We start from the raw sequence: 20,151 nt of genomic DNA, 5'->3' as shown, positions 1-20,151 counted from the left end.
CTTCCTTTTCAGTTTTTCACCTTTATGAACGATGCTTCAGTGAATAAATACCCTTGCTTGTACATGTCTTCTCACACCTCTTTTTCCTTGGGATAACTTCCTAGAATTTTATATTTTTCATCCGCTTTTTGCTTATTGATATATTTCCATCCAGTAATGTATCAGTTAACTTTCCAACCAGCAGCACTTTCCATTATACTTATCCAGTCCATTCGATTTTTTTTTCCCTTTTGATTGTTGGCATGTGTGTGTAGTCTCTAATTTAGCAGACATAATATCCTATAATCTGTGACAAGCAGTTTCCTGATCTTACATATTAGGAAACTGAAGTATGTAGTGCCCCTTAAGGTTACACGATTACTTAATTGCCATATCTGTACAATACCTCAGAATAGAATTTCTCAACCTTTCGTTGGAGGTGAGGCTGGAGGGCTGACAGAGGCTGTCCTGTGCATTGTAGGATGGTTAGCAGTATCCCTGGCCTCTACCCACTAGATGCCAGTAACATACCTCCTTCTCCAGTTGTTCCCCAGACAACCAACAATGTTTATAGAAACTACCAAATGTCCCCTGGGGTGGTGGTTTGTCTCTGGTTGAGAACCACTGTTCTACAGTTTATAAAACTCTGTGTTCATTTTGTCATCTAATCACAACAATTCCATATGTTACATATTTTATATGATGTATTTTACAGCATACATATATATTTTATATTTATCTGAGATAAAGTGGCTAGTTCAAGGTCTAGAGTGCCAGCCAAATATTGCTGCTCATGGGTGGGGGAGTCCAAGTACTGTGATCCTTCAACTAAAAACATATTCATCCTCCTCTCATAAACCAACCTCTTCCCCAACACAAGGTAGGATAACCGACCTGGAAAAACTCCAAGAATGAAAGGCAGCTGACTTGGCATGGATTCTGAATTCTATTCTTAAACATTTATTCAATCAATTTCCTTGGTTAATATTGACCACTCGATTGTATTCACCTAATCTCTATAGGTCTGATTTCTAACAGTTTTCACACACGCCCTACATTGAACCGCCCCACACTGCCATCTTCTTAGCAATTAATATTCAAGGCATTTTGTTCCCTGGATGGAAAACCCTTTCCGTTACGCATTGCAGTCATTGTTAATAAATGTGTCTGGATCCAGAGCAGCAAAGAGAAATCTGGAATCGTGCAGAGAGAGGAAAGGTTTCTTTTACTTAGCACCATCCCCGAAGCGTTGCAAGGCCCAACTCAAATCCCATTGCTGCTGCTGGTGTATTTCCTCCCAACCAAGTCCAGCAAAGGCCAAGCTTTTCTGTACAAGTTAAAAATAAATATCAGAAGGAGCCTTGAAACAGACATTTAAAATACATTTAAAGATAGTACAGGTTAAACTGCTTCATTTAATAAACAACAAATGAGAAAGAGTGTTGAAAACTGAAAATCATTAAAACTTAAGGGATTGTAGAAGTCTAAACCACCAAGATAGATAGTCTGGAACTAAAAGTATTATCAAAATTGTTTCTAGAGGGGCTTGAGGAATCACCATCAGCCATCACATCCCATTTGGGGAGTTACGAAGGAGACTCTCAATATAAAACTATTGGACTAAATTCCAAGAAGAAAGAGACAACTTCTGTCACTGTTTTGTGAATCATTATGCGTGGCCTAGTATGTGCCTGGCACATAGTAGACTTTTAAATATTTGCTAAATCAATGAATGGACTAGAAGCCCAACAGCTGAGTTAGAATAATGGTTTTAATGGTTACTAGATGTGGGCTGTAAGGAGGTCAAAATACAAAATACAAGAAAAATCCAGTCATTGTGTGGTCTATGGTGGGTGTTCAATACAAACAAATTTATTTATTTTATTATTAAACTGTTGGTTGATCATATCAACCTGGTTCTTGGATTTTTGTTAACATCAGTTGGTAGCAACATTCTATCTAGCAATTACTATGTCAGTTTCTGTTTAAGAAATTATGACCCAAAATTATGACCTATGGGAGCCTTACTCTGTCTCAATTTTTTATGAAATGTGGCAGAGGACAGTTGGGAAAACGAAACTGAATCATTTTTATACCTACTTCTGAGTCCCTTTCTCCTAGACAAACCCATTATTTCTACCCACAGTGTGAAAAATACTGCTTTAAAAAAGGTCAGGGAAAAACATATCTGGTTTCTTGGGGATTATGAGATCTCAATTTAGAGCTGCCTTCCACTACCGAACTTTTTGAAGTCTGAAAAAGAAAAGAATGTGTCTAGTCTCTGAGGAGGTCAGATTTCAAATAGTAAAAGATTTCCTGAGACTGAGTGGTAAAAATGTGAAGGCACTTCGGCTGTGGTTGCAGTTGGTTTCAGAGCCTGAGTGAGTGGTACCAAACTGTATGAGAGGACCAGGGTCCACTGGAAACTGGCCTCTATGTAGATCTGGCATCCTCTGGAGGGAAGATCCCTAAGGTCTCAACCCCAGTGCAACTCAAGGCTCAGTGAGAATCAGAAAAGCACTACTTTCAAAACACTATTTTCCTGAGGGACTGAAATGTTACTGTGATATGGAAGAGACTCAAAGTCCCAGGGGGAGCCCCCCATTCTTCGAGCACAAGCTAAAATTATTGATGATCAAGTTCCATCAAAAATGCCTTCAAAGGAGCTGGAGGGTCCAACCATCCCCACTCAGCCCAAAAAGACTTCCTGTGAGTATTGGGATTTTCTTTCTCTAAAACCAAAGAGGGAGAAAATGTTAAATGCAAAATATAGATGATAAGCATAGAATCTCCCTTTTGCCTAAACCAAGATCTAACTAAAGGACCCCAAGTTCCAAGGAGCTTTGTGGATCAAAATCCTTTCAGAACATTTTATCCCCATCAACTTGGTTTCAAATGAGCTTTAATATGGAGCTTATAGAAAGCAAAAGATTCTATGTCAGCCCCTACTGAATTATCACATATTGGATACCTTCTATATTTGGAAACCTTATTAAGTTCTATGTATCTGTTAGTTTGCTTAATGTTCACACAACTCTACAAGAAATGTATTATCTTTCCAATTTTATAGATGGGAAAACTTTAGTGTCCACCTAGGACCCAGATCTTGGTTTCTAATAATATTTTTCAATAAAAGGAACGAGGGCTCCTTGGATTGGAAAAATGCCTGCTTCTAGGAGTAGAGCTAGAAATACACCAGACAAAGCTGGAGCATCCCCCAAAAAGTAAGGAGATGCTCAAGTCTGTCTAATTCAAAGTCTATGCACCTTTACACTGTGCTCTACTGCTCCTACTGTAGCCAATCAATATAGACGAGCAGGGACACTGTCAGAATCCAGAAAAGTGTCCTGTTTCCCATGGAGACTCACAAATGTGTGTTCCAGTAAAGTCAGCTACAAAAGTGAAGCTTATTTACCTAATTTTTTCTTTCATGAAACAATATTCATGAAAGAATTTCCTGTTATAATGAATTAATTTTTTTGGATAAAAGAAGAAATAAGAAGGAGCCAAATAGGTGGCAAGCTAGGTAGTACTTGTATGCAGCAAGGATGTTTTTGCACTACTCTAGGAATTTTGTAACATCGAATATCCTGACCCAAAGACTAGATTTCATCCTCATTATTGCTCTTGATCAATACAACAACCAAGGAAAAACAGAGCGGAAGAAGGAGAGAGAATGAAAAAAAAAAAAGGAGAATAGAGAAGAAGAGCAAGAAAAGGAGGAGAAAGAGAAGGATAAACCTTTACCTGTAATTTCAACCCCCTAAGAACTGAGACAATATAGCAAAAACATCTAGCTCTATAAAATAATTTAGTACTCTCTTTTAACTGTGTTTAATATTCTAAAAAGTTACGCAGCCTAAAATAAAGACTATTAGTATGGTAACGAGGAATGGTCCTGGATTTTGGCGAGTGAATCTGCTGCTTATTGAATGGATAAGTTACATCAATCATTAATCTTTTCAAGCCTTATCAGCTCCTCGTGACACTGAATTTCTCTTCTTTCGTTTTCCTCCCAGAGGCTCTTCATTCCTGGGAGAATACTTCTGCTTTGATTTCTCTGGCTCCTTCACTGTTGGTCTTCCTACAAAATCAAATAGTAACTTTACCTTCAAATACGTATACATTGGGGTTTTAGAAAAACAAAGAAAGGGGCCAATTCTGACTTTGGGTTAGTTCAAGGCCAGATGTCAGTTTCTGTCCATCCATCTACGAGTTAATGCTTCCACCTTGTGGCCATTTTAAGCCTTTCATGTGATGAGCCATTTCCAGTGGTGCTGGCTGGGAACAGGAGAGCTGTTCTTCTTCTGAGGCACTGAAGAAGAGGTCACAGTAAGATCACAGAGGAAAAATGCTTTGGACTTAGAAGAAAAATCAAGAAGCTGCTAGCCTAAAAATGTTAAGTTCATGGACACATTGGATGTCAGCACCTTTTAAGACCTAAGTGATCACTAGGTGTTAAGGTGCACAAGACAACGTAGCCCCGAGGTGACAAGTACAGTCCCTAGGGCCAGATGCATGGATTCAGGTCCCAGTTCTACCCCGCGTGCCTGGAAGGCTCATTACAAGTTACTTAACCTCTCCATTCCTGCCTGTCTTGTTGTGGGGATGTTGTGAGAATTAATTAAGTTAATAGATGTAAAAAAAAAAGTACATATAATGCTGAGCACTGTATGAATGTGTTGTGTAAATATCTATTTTGATGAAGGAATAAACTGAAATTCACAGAGGTGAAGTGATCTGCTCCAAGCCACATAGATGATTAGCGGCACAACGAAACTTGTGGCTCCAAGACTCCTGATTTATTTCTATCAATGTTTCCAGAATTTTCTGAGCTTCGGTTGAGTCCTCAGCCCCACTCAGGTATCTGCACTCCATGTGGGTGATATTTTCCTCTCCTTTACTAAGATGAGGGCCATCCAGTGTTAACTTCACCGTAGCTTCTCATACATTTAAATCCATCTAGTCTCCTTCTGCTTTCCTGTCTCAAAATCTCCCCTCTTCTTTTCTTGCCCCCTCCATCTATACTGTTGATCCTATCTCTACGTTCTTTTGTGAGATCTTACTATCGCAATTAGTTCCTGTCCTTTCTATCCTCCCTTACTTGCTCTTGTCCTGTCTATCCACAAACATGATTAAGTTACCCATCTCATTCCCCAAAACTCTCAAGGGGCTTATTTACCCAGCCTAATATACCTTTGTGCTAGACAGGTATTCCTCCTTCTACCCTCAGAATTATCAAGAGTGATCTCCATCATCTCCCATTCTGTCATCAATCCACTGTACTCCAGCCTTAACTATTTCCACCCCCATTCTATTGAAACAATATTCTTTTTTTTTAAATTAAAGTTTATTGGAGTGACAATAGTTAGTAAAGTTACATAGGTTTCAAGTGTACAATTCTGCAATACGTCATCCATACATCACAGTGTGTGTTCGCCACCCAGAGTCAATTTTCCTTCCATTATCATGTATTTGATCCCTTTCACCCTCATCCACCACCTCCTCCCCCTTACCCTCTGGTGACCACTAAACTATTGTCTATGTCTGTGAGTTTTTAAAACAATATTCTTAAAGGTCACTCTAGAGTGAGCTTCACAGATATGCATTTATTGTTGTCACAGAGGGCCCCGTGCTCAGAAGGGGCCCATACTTGGGGTTTAATACTCTGCAGTTGCCATCTTCAAATTATTAATAATTTAATCTTTGCATCTGTGTTTTGTAAGTAAAGTCATGCATGCACGGGAAGCTTGGAGCATGCACGGGAAACTTGGACCCTCAGCTCACGAGTGGTCACACTTCTCTGCCTCCAATTCTATCTTCAGTCCACACTGTTTAAAACCATGATGATTTGCTTGATGCCTGTAAGACAATGTGCAGCCTCTCTGGCCTGACATTCAAAGCAAACTAGCCCCAATCAACCTTTCCAGTTTTATTTCTCTTATAAACATCTAGTATCCTACTTTCTATCCACACACACCCAAAAGCACCTCCCACAGTGTTTGGCACATAGTGGATGGTCGTTAAACAAATTCCTTTCTCTACCTATTGTATCATGCATGTTTTCCCTCTTTGCCTTATTTCATGTTATTCCCTCAGGTTGGAATGCCCCAGTTTTATCTCTTTCATCTATGGATTCACATTAAAGTCATCTCCACTGTGAAGTTTTTCTGAGGTTATAAGAAACAGAGATGTGTTCTTCTATTTATAACACTTTTTCATTTTCTGTCTCCTTTTGTTTTCTTTCCCAGAACTTAATACTTTTGCTTCTCCCACTGCACATGCTACGTCTTTCACTACACTGACCTCTACAGCCAGAGAAAAATTATTCCGTATGGACAAGCTCATATTAGGACTGAATTTATGACCTTTCCTAGACTGTAAACTCCTTGAGGACAGAGACTGCGTCTCACTCATCTTAGGCTTTCTCCCAGAACCTAGAATAGCGCCTATAGACAGTATGGGCCTACTGAATTGTGTAAATCACCTCTGATTCTCTTTTTAGTAAATTGGACTAAGCACAGAGATGTCACTTAAGGAGTTTACTTAAGAGATATTTATTTGTCCTTTACTCAACAAACTAGCAGATGTGGTAGTTTTTAAAAAGCACCATGTGCTTCTCATTAGGAACGTAAGTGGAAAATTACCTATTTGTAACTTTGTAAACCTTGAGGGCTAATCTATTGGTGAAAAATAAAAAGGAACAGTTTAAATTGGTACCTTGAAATATATGTCCATATCACCTTTGCAAAGGACACCAACATCCATCAGCTGTATCATAGCATATTTGTGTATAGAAACACATAGGAGGACCATTCTTATTCCTAGGGGAAACACTGTCATTTGAACTTTTGCCTCCATCTCATGTGTCCTTCAGACCCTGGTTTAATCAAATTATCATCTAAAATCTTCTTATTCATCTTCATCTTCATTTTAAGTCTCTAATATCTCTAACTGTGACCTCCTTCCTCTCAGTACACGAACATTCGAAAATACTTCTCAACTCTGACCAACTCTGATTATCCTTAGAACTACCTTTCTAACACACCTTTCTTTTCCACAAAATATTTTGAAGACTATGTTCATGTTTGCTGAGTGAATGAACAAATGGTTAAAAACCAATTGATGCTACAAAAGGTAATAGAACTAGTAAGCAATGAAGCTGGGATGGATTCCATTCTAAAGCCAAGACCCATATTATCAAGTCTTCCTCACCTTTCAACTACAACTCAAATACGTCAAAAACAACTACAACTCAACTACAACATACAACTCAAATACACCAAATGAACCACACTAAGGCACGATCCATGACTTAGTATGTTAACTTAAAGAAAATGGGTTGACTACTCAGCAAGCATATCTGCATTTGTCAAGATCACAGAAGCCAACACGAATATCTTTTACAAAGATATGGTCACCAAGACACAGCCAGAGATCACTCCTCAGCAAATAATATCTCGGATTGCTAATGGGAAAAAGGTAATAGTTGTTTTGGGGAAGAATGAATTTTCACCCCTCAGAGCAGAAAATGAGAAAATAAAACTGGAATTACATCAGTGAAAATGATAAGTAACAGGTGAAGTGATCAAAGTCTAAACAGATGTCCAATCAGACGTCAATTTAGAAAAGAGTAGAGTAGAAGAATTGTATGTATTTACTGAATGAAAGGAAAGTGCTGGAAATGAGGACAGAATTGGTGGCACTGAAGGCCCCGCAAGATCAAGCCCTCCCTCATCTAGACAGACAGGAAGATAGACACTGAGGTTGCTGGCCTCAAAACCATGCTCAAGTCGCACAAGGTTGATAGTATTAAATATCTAGTAGTGTGTGTATTTATGTGCCTAACAATAGCTCTGGGATTTTTATCACCTATGGATGTAATAAAGTGACTATTAAAGAGAGAGAGAGAGAGAGAGAGAGAGAGAGAGAGAGAGAGAGAGAGAGAGAGAGAGAGAGAAAAGATCCAAATTTGCCTGTTGGTGAGTTTGGGATTGGTAAACAGTGACACCACCTAGCTGGTGATCAGATGTGGCGTTGTATGCTTTTAAATAACGTTTTGGACAGAATTGTGTCCCCACAAAATTCATACGTTGAAGCCCTAATCCCAAATGTGTCTGTATTTGAAGATTGGGCCTTTAAAGAGATAATTAAGGTTAAATGAGGTCATAGAGTGGGGCCCTAACCCAACAGGACTGGAGTCCTTATTACCTTATTAAGAAGAGGAAGAGATACTAGAGAGGCATACAGAGAAAAGGCCAAGTGAGGACATAGTAAGAAAAACGACCATTTGTAAGCCAAAGAAAGATACTGCAGGCAAATACCAAACCTACAAAACCTTGATCTTGGACTTTCAGCCTCCAGAACTGTAAGAAAATAAATTTCTGTTGTTTAAGCCACCCAGTCTTGTGTTCTTGTTATGGCAGCCATAGCAAACTAATACAAGTAACGATGATAAGAATTTTCCTGGGAATTTCCATTGAATTATTGTTAGACCATTGACTGGTGTGAAAATCATGACATTGGAAAGTTCCTGAATTTTTTTTCTTAACTGAAGTTAGCTGTTTTCTACCTATGGGAAATGGCTAACTGGATGGATTTTCTGTGCCATGGAAATCATTCACTCTTGAGCATTACTTTGTCAATATGTTGCTGTAAAGGAAGATTATGAGCTCAAACTCAAGCTCTTCTCCTAATCTCTCAGCATTTTCAGTTCCATCAGCTTTCATCCTGAGCCTTAAAAAAGATTTCTAAAATCATCCCAAAACAAGCCTGCTACAATTTCACGGTCTCCATGGAAATGCCAGAGATGGAAGTTATGTTGACTGCTTCACTTATCTCTTGGACTATCTTGTGAACGCCTGTTATGTGTGGTTCTGGGTGGTTTACATAGCCCTTTCTCACTTGTTATCTTGGTTAATCCTGACAGGAAACCCACAGTGAGAGGTGTAATTACCCATGTTTCGCATATTATGGAACTGAAGTTTGGAGAAGATAAATGACTTAACTAAGGTTTACAGTTTGTAAGTGGTAGAATCAACATTTGTACTTGGGTTTGTCTGGTGCCAAGCCTACTGTTCTTGTCACTATACCGAAAAACAACATAAGCTGTAGCAGTGGATCACCAGGAGGCCTGCCCTAGTGCACTCACTTGTACTTTGAAAATTCACGTCGTGGGTTATATTTCTGAGATGTGCTTTATATTGTTGATGTAGAGCCTTAACAAACTATCGCAGGCAAGGACTAAGCAAACTTTTGTCTGGTTCTAGTGTTATCACTAAAATTGAAAGATCTTGGCCTATTCATGTAATTGATCATTTTTTCCATAGGAAAAATGGATATAATAATCCTTGTTCACTCCCTTTCTCAATGCTCTCCACCATTACTACACAGGGGAAAATGCGTCAAGATCCCTGGAGCTGGGAATATTTTAAAGCTTTGCAAATAACTGTGTTACCACACATTCAAAGTATTGAGATTAGTCATGATTTGAAGAGCTTTCCAATGGACTTTTTCTTATATGCTTACCCCTTCATAAGTTTCCCCAACAGATGCTGTAAGTTCCCCACCCATCTCTGTTGGCACTCACTGCCAGGCGAAGGTGATGCTTTCAGGCACCTGTGACTTAGACTAAGAGCTTTCTTTGGTCAGAGAAACACGTCCAGCTTGCATACAGGGCAGGCCAAAGGAAGCAGAGCTGGAGTGGGGTGGTGGTGACATTGGTTGACATCCCACGTGTCCTACAATAAATCCCAGAGGTCCTCAAGGATTTTGAGCTCCAACTTCCTACAGCAGTAACCTGCTCATTAATACATACTGAATTAACCTTCTTCCCTTTGCTATCTCATTTCCCACTCTCCTACCTGTATATCCAGTGTTCCCGTCGTAAATAGACCATTGCACACAGGTCTTAGTCTCAGGATGCACTTCTAAGAAAACCCAAACTAAGAGATACTTCAGGGTAAGTGATAGCTTCCCCAAGGAATTTGTGTGAAGGAATTAACTGAGTGACAGACACACACCTCCTCTTCCCCACCACTGCCTTCTTTTCCTCACAGAGAGAGTGTTATATGTCATCCTTCTTGTTTCTTTGCTTGAAGCTCTGGAAATCTCACCTTGCCCAACTCACAAGTTTGTTGTTGTTGTTTTTAAATGTACATCTTATAACTCTCTCCCCTCCTGCTTTCCTGTCTTTCAAAATTTTCAGGTTATCTTAGAAAAATTTCTCTTCCTCTAAGCTACTCACGTTATTTTTAAGCCTCCAATATTTAACTCATGTCTGAAAATGCAAAAGCACTGGAGTGAGAAAGTCATATTTCCAAGTGTTATTGGACATAATGAAAACCATCACCCTCAACTTCCATATCCCTAAAGAATGTCCTTAAGATCTCTTCTCAGAATCATCATAAGTGTCTTCTTTCTCTCCTTCGACTTCTTGCAAACTCAATTTTCTTCAAGTACCAACTTTCAGGGGAAATGTAAATCCAATTCTCTTAGGATTTAAAATTTTTCTTCTTTTTTTAATTGGCAAGTAAGACATCAAGATGTTTTAAAACAATTTTTCACTCCAATACACAGCACTGTAAGATTTAACAGTTTTCTATGGATGAGCATTAGACAAAGCAGCATACATGACATGATTTACAACATTTTTGCATCTTATAGGGTGACAGCACCCTCCTCTCCTTTTTTTCCCGTTAGTGATATTGATACATATTCAATTTTACTAACAAATTGGACAAGAACAAGAAGTGTGTACTCTAAATATATGAGTTATCCACAGGATGCATCAGACTTAAAATACAAAGTGTTTCACTGTACTCTCATGTTATGAACACCGGGAAATGATCAGATATTATTCTTATTATTTTTATTAGTTTCAGGTGTACAAAACAATGTAATAATTAGATATTTATCATTTATGTCCCTCACAAAGTGATAGCCCCCCACCCCCAAACTACTACCCTCTGACATTGCATACAGCTGTTACATTTCCACTGTCTCTATTCCTAATGCTGTACTCCACTTCTTGTAGCCATATATATATATATATATATATATATATATATATATATATATATATATATATATAAATATAGTTGACATTCATTATTGTTCAGCTTCAGCTTCAGCTTCAGGTGTACAGTGAAGTGATCAGGCATCTACACCATGCCTGAAGTGGTGTATAATAAGTGGCTCCCTAATAAGACAAGTGTCCATCGGGTACCCTACAAAATCTTTACAAGATTATTGATTATATTCCCCAAACTGACTTTCATATTCCCGTGGCCATCTTGTGGTTATCAATTGTGCTTTCTAATCTCCTCACCTTCTCCTTCTTCCCCACCACCCCTTTCATCTCGCACCCCTCAGTTTTTCCTCTATAACTCTGAGGCTGTTTCTGATTAGTTCGTTCATTTATTCTTTTCTTTAGATTCCACATATTAGTGAGATCATATGGTATCTATCTTTCTCCATCTGACATATTTCACTTAGCATAATGTTCTCTAGGTCCATCCATATTGTTGCAAATGGTAAGATTTCATTTTTCTTTATGGCTGCGTAATACTCCATTGTATAAATGTACCACAGTTTCTTAATCCAGTCATCTACCGATGGGCATTCCGGTTGTTTCCATGTCTTGGCTATTGTGTATAGTGCTGCAATAAACACAGGGGTGCATAAATTTTTTCAATTAGAGTTTTGGATTTCTCCAGGTAGGTACCTAGGAGTGGAATTGCTGGGTCATAAGGTAGCTCCATTTTCAGTTTTTTGAGATACCTCCATACTGTTTTCCATAGTGGCTGCACCAATCTGCAATCCCACCAACAGTGCACAAGGATTCCTTTTTCTCCACATCCTCACCAGCACTTGTTGTTTGTTGATGTATTGATAATAACCATTTTGACTGTGGTGAGGTGGTATCTCATTGTAGTTTTTATTTGCATTTCTCTGATGATTAGTAAGGTTGAGCATTTTTTCATATGTGTGTTTGCCATCTGTATGTCCTCTTTAGAAAAATGTCTCTTCATGTCCTCTGCCCATTTTTTAATTGGGTTGCTTGTTTTTTTGGAGTTGAGTGAGATTTTTTATAAATTTTAGATATTAACCCCTTATCAGATATATCATTGGCAAATATCTTCTACCATTCAGTAGGATCCTTTTTGTTTTATTGATGGTTTCCTTTGCTGTGAAAAACTTTTTAGTTTGACATAATCCCACATGTTTATTTTTTCTCTTACTTCCCTTGTTCAAGGGGATATATCAGCAAAAATCTTACTCCAGGTAATGTCTGTAAACTTTCTTCCTATATTTTCTTCTAGGAGTTTTATGGTTTCAGATCTTACATTTAAGTTTTCAATCCATTTTGAGTTTATTCTTGTATATGGTGTAAGGAGGTGGTCCAGCTTCATTTTTTTTTTTTTTTTTTTGCATATGTCTGTCCAGGTTTCCCAGCACCATTTATTGAATAGACTATCTTTACCCCACTGTAAATTCTTGCTTCCATTGTCGTAGATTAAGTGACCATATAGGCATAGATTTATTTCTGGGCTCTCTATTCTGTTCCATTGATCTATGTGTCTGTTTTTATTCCAATACCATGCTGTTTTGATTACTGTAGACTTGTAGTATAATTTGATGTCAGGTATCGTGATATTTCCCACTTTGTTCTTAATTCTCAAGATTGCCAAGGCTATCTGGGTTCTTTAATGGTTCCATATAAATTTTAGGATTATATGTTCTATTTCTGTGAAAAATGTCCTTGGTAATTTGATAGGAATTTCATTGAATCTGTATATTGCCTTAGGCAGTAAGGACATTTTAACGATATTAATTCTTCCTGTCCATGAGCATGGTATGTGTTTCCATCTATTTGTATCCTCTTTAATTTCTCTCTTCAGTGCCTATAATTTTCTGAGCACAGATCTTTTACTTCTTTGGTTAAATTTATTCCTAGGTATTTTATAGTCTTTGAAGCAATTGTAAATGGGATTGTTTTCTGAATTTCTCCATTTCAATATATTATTACTGATATATACAAATGCAACTGATTTCTGAATATTAATTTTGTATTCTGCTACTTTACTAAATTCATTTATCAGTTCTAATAGTTTTTTTGGTGGAGTCTTTAAGGTTCTCTATATATAGTATCATGTCATCTGCACATAATGACAGTTTTACTTCCTCCTTACTGATTTGGATGCCTTTTATTTCTTTTTCTTGTCTGATTGCTGTGGCTAGAACTTCCAGAACTAAGTTGAATAAAAGTGGAGAAAGTGGTCAACCTTGCCTTGTTCCTGATCTTAAGGGGAATGGTTTTAGCTTTTCCCCATTGAGTATGATGTTAGCTGTGGGTTTATCATATATGACCTTTATTATGTTGAGATATGGTCCCTCTATTCCCACTTTCTTAAGAGTTTTTATCGTAAATGGCTGCTGGATTTTTGTCAAATGCTTTTTCTGCATCTATTGATATGATCCTATGATTTTTATTTTTCATTTTGTTAATGTGGTGTATCACATTAGTTGATTTGCGGATGTTGAACCGCCCTTGCATACCAGGAATGAATCCCACTTGATCATGGTGTATGATCTTTTTAATGTATTGCTGAATTCTGTTTGCTAATATTTTGTTGAGGATTTTTGCATCTATGTTCATTAGGGATATTGGCCTGTAGTTTTCTTTTTTGGGGGATCAGGGTGATAGTAGCCTCATAAAAAGTATTTGGGAGCCTTACCTCCTTCTGGATTTTTTGGAATAGTTTGAGGAAAATATGTGATAATTCTTTTTTGAATGTTTTGTAAAATTCACCTGTAAAGCCATCTGGTCCAGGGCTTTAGTTTGTTGGGAGCTTGTTGATTACTGATTCAATTCCCCTGGTAATAATCAGTCTATTCAGGTTTTCTGTTTCTTCTTGAGTTAGCCTTGGAAGGTTATAGAAAATTGTCTATTTCTTCCAGATTGTCTAATTTGTTGGCATATAGTTGCTCATAGTAATTTCTTAAAATTTTTGTATTTCTGTGGTGTCTGTTGTCACTTCTCCTCTTTCATTTCTGATTTTATTAATTTGGGTCCTCTCTTTTTTTTGATGAGTCTGGCTAAAGGTTTGTCGATTTTGTTTATCGTCTCTAAAAACCAGTTTTGAATTCATTGAACTTTTGTATTGTTTTTTTGTGTGTGTCTATTTCATTTATTTCTGCTCTGATCTTTATTATCTCCTTCCTTGTACTCCCTTTGAGATTATTTTGCTGTTCTTTTTCCAGATCCCTTAAGTGTAAGGATAAACTATTGATTTGTGATTTTTCTTGTTTCTTTAGGTAGGCCTGCATTACTATGAATTTCTCTCTTAGGACTGCTTTCGCTGCATCCCATAGAATTTGGGTCGTCATGTTTTCATTTTCATTTGTCTTACGATATCTTTTGATTTCTTCCTTGATCTCATTGTTGACCCATTCATTATTTAGTAACATGTTGTTCAGTCTCCATGTATTTGTATGTCTTCCAGTTTTTGCCCTGTAGTTGATTTCTAATTTCATAGCACTGTCGTCAGAGAAGACAATTGGTATGATTTCAGTTTTCTTAAATGTATCAAGACTTATTTTGTGGCCTACCACGTGGTCTGTCTTGGAAAATGTTCCATGTGCGCTTGAGAAGAATGCGTATTCTGCAGCTTTGGGGTGAAATGGTCTGAAAATATCAATTAAATCCAACCGGTCCAATTATTCATTTAAGGCCATTGTTTCCATATTGATTTTCTGTCTCGAAGACCTGTCCCTTGTTGTCAGAGGAGTGTTGAAGTCCCCTACTATGATAGTGTTACTGTTGATCTCTGTCTTTATGTCAGTGAATATCTGTTTTATATATTTAGGTGCTCCTATGTTGGGTGCATAGATGTTTACTAGGGTTATGTCCTCCTGTTGAATCGATCCCTTTATTATTATGTAGTGCCCATCTTTGTCTTTTAATATGTTCTTCATTTTAAAGTCTATTTTGTCATATATAAGTATTGCAACTCCAGCGTTTTTCTCATTTGCATTTGCATGAAATATCTTATTCCAACCCTTCACTTTCAGCCTGTGTGTGTCTTTTATGCTGAGGTGAGTCTCTCATATACAACACAGGCAAGGGTCTTGCTTTCTTATCCACTCAGCCACCCTATATCTTTTGATTGGAGCATTTAATCCATTTACATTTAAAGTGATTATTGATAGGTACATAGTTATTGCCATGTTTTTTATTTGTTGTTAGATTGTTTTCATCTTCCTTCTGCTTACAGAAGCCCTTTTAATATTTCCTGCAATGCTAGCTTGGTGGTAATAAATTCCTTTAGCTTATTCTTTTCTGGGAAGCTCTTTATCTCTCCTTCAATTTTAAATGATAGCCTTGCTGTATAAAGCCATCTAGGTTGTAGGCCTTTGAGTTCCTCCTACCACTCTCTCCTGGCCTGCAAAGTTTCTATAGAGAAGTCATTTGATAGTCTTATAGGAGTTCCCTTGTATGTAACCCACTGTCTTTCTCTTGCTGCTTTTAGGATTCTCTCTTTTTCTTTAACCTTTGCCATTTTAACTATAATGCATCTTGGTGTGGACCTGTTTGGGTTCATCCTGGTTGGGACTCTCTGCACTTCCTGGGCTTGCATGTCGGTTTCCTTCACCAGGTTAGGGCAGTTTTTGGTCATTATTACTTCAAATATGTTTTCGATCCCTTACTCCCTCTCTTCACCTTCTGGTATTCCTATCATGCACATGTTTTTGCGCTTGATATTATCCCAGAGGTCTCTTAAACCATTCTCGTTGTTTTATGTTCTTTTTTCTTTTTGTTGTTCCTCTTGGGTGATCTCTGCTAACTTCTTCTAAGTCACTGATTCACTCCTCTGCTTCATCTAACCTGCTGGTAATTCCTTCAAGTGTGTTCTTTATTTCAGTTATTGTATTCTTTATTTCTAACTGGTTGTTCATTATGATTTTTCTATCCTTTATGTCGTCACTAAGCTCCTTAAACATTCCTATCATCAGTGTTCTCAACTCTGTCTCTGATAGGTTGGTTACCTCTATTTCTTTGTGTTCCAATTCTGGAAGTTTCTTCTGTTCTTGTATTTTGGACATGTTTCTTTGTTTCCCCATTCTGGCTGACTCTCTGTGTTTGCTTCAATATATTAGGTAGATCCCCTAGGGTTCTTGTTTTTTTCTGGGTGATCTTATGTAGTATGTGTCCTTTATATTTGACTTGCATCACTTCCCTGTTCTCCTGTGCATGTGCTCCAAAGATGACCCTTGTGTTGTGTATATTGTCCTGTTAAAGTTGAGCTTTAATTGCTTTTGGCTTGTCAGTAGGTGGGATTGACTCCTAGGCTGACTAGTTGTGAGACTTGGCTCTACCCACAGTGGGTGATCTGCTGCATGAGGGTGGACTGCTTAAATGAGGCTTGGCCCCTATTGGCTCTTGTGACTGTAGAGAATTCCCTCTGGGTGTGTCATTTGTAGGTCAAACCCAGTAATACTCTGGTTTGGTCTGGAATTGGCCTCTGGGTGTGTTGAATCTTGTGCCTCTTGGGCTGGGCCCTGGTGTAGGGAAATTTCAGAACAAAGCAAATCACCATGCACAACAACAACAAAACGAAAGAAAAAACCAAATACATTCACATGTAAAAACAACCAATAACCCACACTCAGCACAGGCAAAAATATCAAAAATACAAAAACAAAATAAAACAAAACAAAAAAGCAGCAGCAGTCTTGGCTTAAGCCCATCAAGTAATCTCCAGGTTATCCTCTGCTGTACCAAAGAGTCCTCTGTGTCTTGTGCAGGCAGAGACAGAGCCGGCCACCCGGTGCCCAGAGTGAACCTGGCACTGTAGTTCTAGATGAGTGGGGCTATGGGGTCTGGATGGTAGTTTTTGCAAAGTCAGTGCAGTTTCTGCTCTTGCCTGCACATATGCTCACTGAGAGTAACCTAGCTAGCCCTGTGCCCATGTTTCCTGAGTCTTAGGGCACTTCTTCTGTGTGTGTGTGTGTGTGTGTGTGTGTGTGTGTGTGTGTGTGTGTCTGTTTGTGTGTGTGTGTAGAGTGTGAGACTTCTGAGCTGCTGAAAGCCCAGAGCTGCTTCTGCCACCTGCTGCTGACCCCTGGGTGTGTCTCTGCAGTTGTAATTGTCCTGCCCTAGGCAGGCCAGAAAAGGTGGGGGCTGGGGATGGAAGAGTCTTCTCTCTCCCAGCCAAGCACTGTAACACTCCTCCCAGCCTCTTCTGTGGGTCACAGCTGCAAACTGGGTCTTCCCAGATCCTGAGCTTTACTTCTCCTCTGTCATCTGACACTACTCCTCAGTTCAGGAGCCAGCTTGAGTCTCTGGAAGGGCAGGGGTAGGATTGCTGTGGGAGAGTGGGTGGACGGGCCCAGGAATGGTGTTTACTTCCTTTGTCCAACCTAGGGCCCAACTGGAGGTCTCAGCTGAGCTTACTGCCTCAAATGCTGGATATGCTGCTCTCTCAGAAGGAGAGATCAGCTGTGGGACGAGGGAAAGAGCCCACCTCCTGGCTCTTGTGGTCTCTGTTCTGTCCTGGGGCCCCCTGTGTTTCTGCAGCTTCGTATTCGGGCTGCGTCTCCACTCTGCTCCTTTCCCTCTTCCCCTGCTCGCCCAGTTTGCCCACCTTCAAGTAATCTTTGCACGTGTCTCTTAGCTGTGTGAAGAGCAGAGAGTCCTTTGATGGGTTATAGATGTTCAATTTGTGTTAAGTTCCGGAGGAAAACTCAAGAAGACCACCTCGCTGCCGCCATTCCTATGACATCATCTAGTCTATTTGTTTTTCATGGTTACATGCAATGCACATTGTGTGCCACTATTGAGTTTATTTGTTCATTATTTCATTCTTTCACAATACTTTAAGTTTTAGACAAAGTATGTCTGTTCTGCTTACTCAATTAATTGGTGACAGAATTCCAATTCAAGTTGTTTAAGCAAAAAAGAGAAGTTATTTGCTCACATAACTTCCCAGTCTGGGGTTAAGATGCTGATGTGGTAGGATTGAGTGGTTCAAAAAAAGGAGACATTACCCCACCATTACTCAGCTCTATTTTCATCTGTGTTAGCTTCTTTGTCAAGCAAGTTCCTTCTAAGTGATAATAAAGATAATTCTCAGCAGCAATACGTTTTTATTATTCTACAGCTGGAATCCCAACAAAATGAGTGTAGAGTACCTCTTTTCCAATATACCCAGCAGAAGTCCTGGGGTGCAATCTGATGGGCTTTGCCAGGATCACATGTCAACCCCTGGATCAACATGTCCAATCACCTTTGTTCAGAAGAACAAAGTATAGTTAGGCCTGAGGGAAGCTTGTGTTCATTTCAGGAGCTAAAGGTAAAGTTAGCCCCCCTAACCACATGGACCAAATATGGGAGCAATGTGGTAACTTGTGGAGAAACTAGGCTGAAAAAAAATAATGCTGAGACGTGTTCTCCCCTTCTATGTCATATCGTTGATTATGTCCAGTCATTAGTGATCATGTCTTATCAAGGTCCAAAGGCAGTAAAATCCAAAATCAAATGGTCTCATCTCCTCTGAATTAAAGTTTACAGGAAATAAAATCCTCTGATTTCTTAGTTTGCCCATTCTCAGCTATTGTTGTTTCAGTAGCACCTGTGATCTAAGATATCTTTCACGGGAATTGGGCTACTTATCCTAGGCAAAATAAGTTATTCCAAGAATACAGTGTTCACTAGTATTTGGTGATAATCAAAATAGAAAGGGAAGATGGATTGTTGTCACCAGGATGCCAGGAAGTCTCTACAATTGTCCAAATCCACGGTCTGTGACACAGGGGTTATCTTCCTACAGGTATTAATTTAGGCACCAAAACTGGGGAGGAGGAACCTTCTACATAAACTGTCTCTCCTTTCATACAGAAATGATTTGAGAAGTTGCTGCCACCTGGCAAAGTTGTACATTCGCGATAAGCACAACTCAAGCACCAGTTCTTATCTGAGATTTCTTTCTTTCTTATCCACTGGATCCCCAGTAACTTTCCATTTCTCCTTTGAGCTCTGTGTTCTCAGCACTTCCATGCTGCCCTGATGGTGAGTTGTATATAGTAACACAGCCTCCACAGTATTGGGGGTTGAGGGGGACAGGCGTTGCTTTTTCAGTCCTACATTTAAGTGGCTGCCACCCCTTCCTTGTTAAGGACCTGCTCATTCCTAAAACACTTGCCCCTAAAGAAAGTTGTCATTCCTTCTCACCTTTATTTCAGCTGGAAGATGTCCAGATTTCCAGACTGAAGCTGCTTTTGATGCTTCCTACTGTTGTGCCCCTAGGGGCCTCAGGAAGACCAGTACCTCTGCCTCATGTGATTTATAACTCCATTATCCCTGGCTCTCCTCTGCTTTGTGAACTCTGTAATGTTCTCAGACACGTTCCCTGAGGGCCCTGGAAATGTCTACTTGCTTGCTTTCTATATTACCTTGAAACTCAGAAACTTTTTAATACTTTTGGTTTTGAAGATATATTGATAGGAATTTGAGACTCATTATTCCCTTTTCATGACTACCCAGATTTTTTAAGCATTCACATCTCCTCCACAAAACCCTTGTGATTTCAGGAACTTAGTTCTGCCCCTAACTCTGAGGATGGCCCAGTTTGGTTTAAGCCAAGAGGCATAGTCCATTCCCCCAGCAAAAATCACTGGTGGGTGTGTGACCTACGCTAGTCCAGTCAGGATGAATCTCAGACTTTTCTTGGAAAGCTAGAAAAAAAGCATTCTTTCTCCCTCTACTGGTAGTGAAAAAGGAAGTGTGTGGCTGACAGCCATCCTGTAACCGTAAGAGAAGTACATGGCAGAACTCGTATGCAAAAATAATTGTTTTTACCAAAGTGTCACCTTGGAGGATTATATACTTATTCCAAAAAAATAATTGGCCAGACTAATTGAGACATTCCTCTTTGAGACTTGAGTTCCCAGTCTACAGCATATTCATAATGTGTCTGTGCGTGTGTGTATACACACGAGGCCTGAAAATTAAGTTTGTGAACTTGTTGCAACGATGTTGTTAACCTTTTTTGATATCAGAGGGATTATTCATTATGAATTTCTACAACTAGACAAACAGTTAACCAAGTTTACTATTTGAAATAGCTGAAAAGGCTGCGTGAAAAAGACAAAAATGCTTTTCACCAATAA

General features: G+C 38.9%; 1 pseudogene; it reads left to right on the top strand.

The window, feature by feature from the left end:
• The first annotated feature begins 2,630 nt into the window (after positions 1 to 2,630).
• LOC117031034 (mitochondrial calcium uniporter regulator 1-like) lies at positions 2,631 to 7,863 on the top strand (annotated as a pseudogene).
• The last annotated feature ends 12,288 nt before the right edge of the window (positions 7,864 to 20,151 follow it).

Source organism: Rhinolophus ferrumequinum, chromosome 11 (assembly GCF_004115265.2).
Source record: "Rhinolophus ferrumequinum isolate MPI-CBG mRhiFer1 chromosome 11, mRhiFer1_v1.p, whole genome shotgun sequence".
NCBI lineage: Eukaryota > Metazoa > Chordata > Mammalia > Chiroptera > Rhinolophidae > Rhinolophus > Rhinolophus ferrumequinum.
Note: the sequence above shows the minus strand (reverse complement) of the source record. Positions and strands in the feature narration are given on the sequence as shown.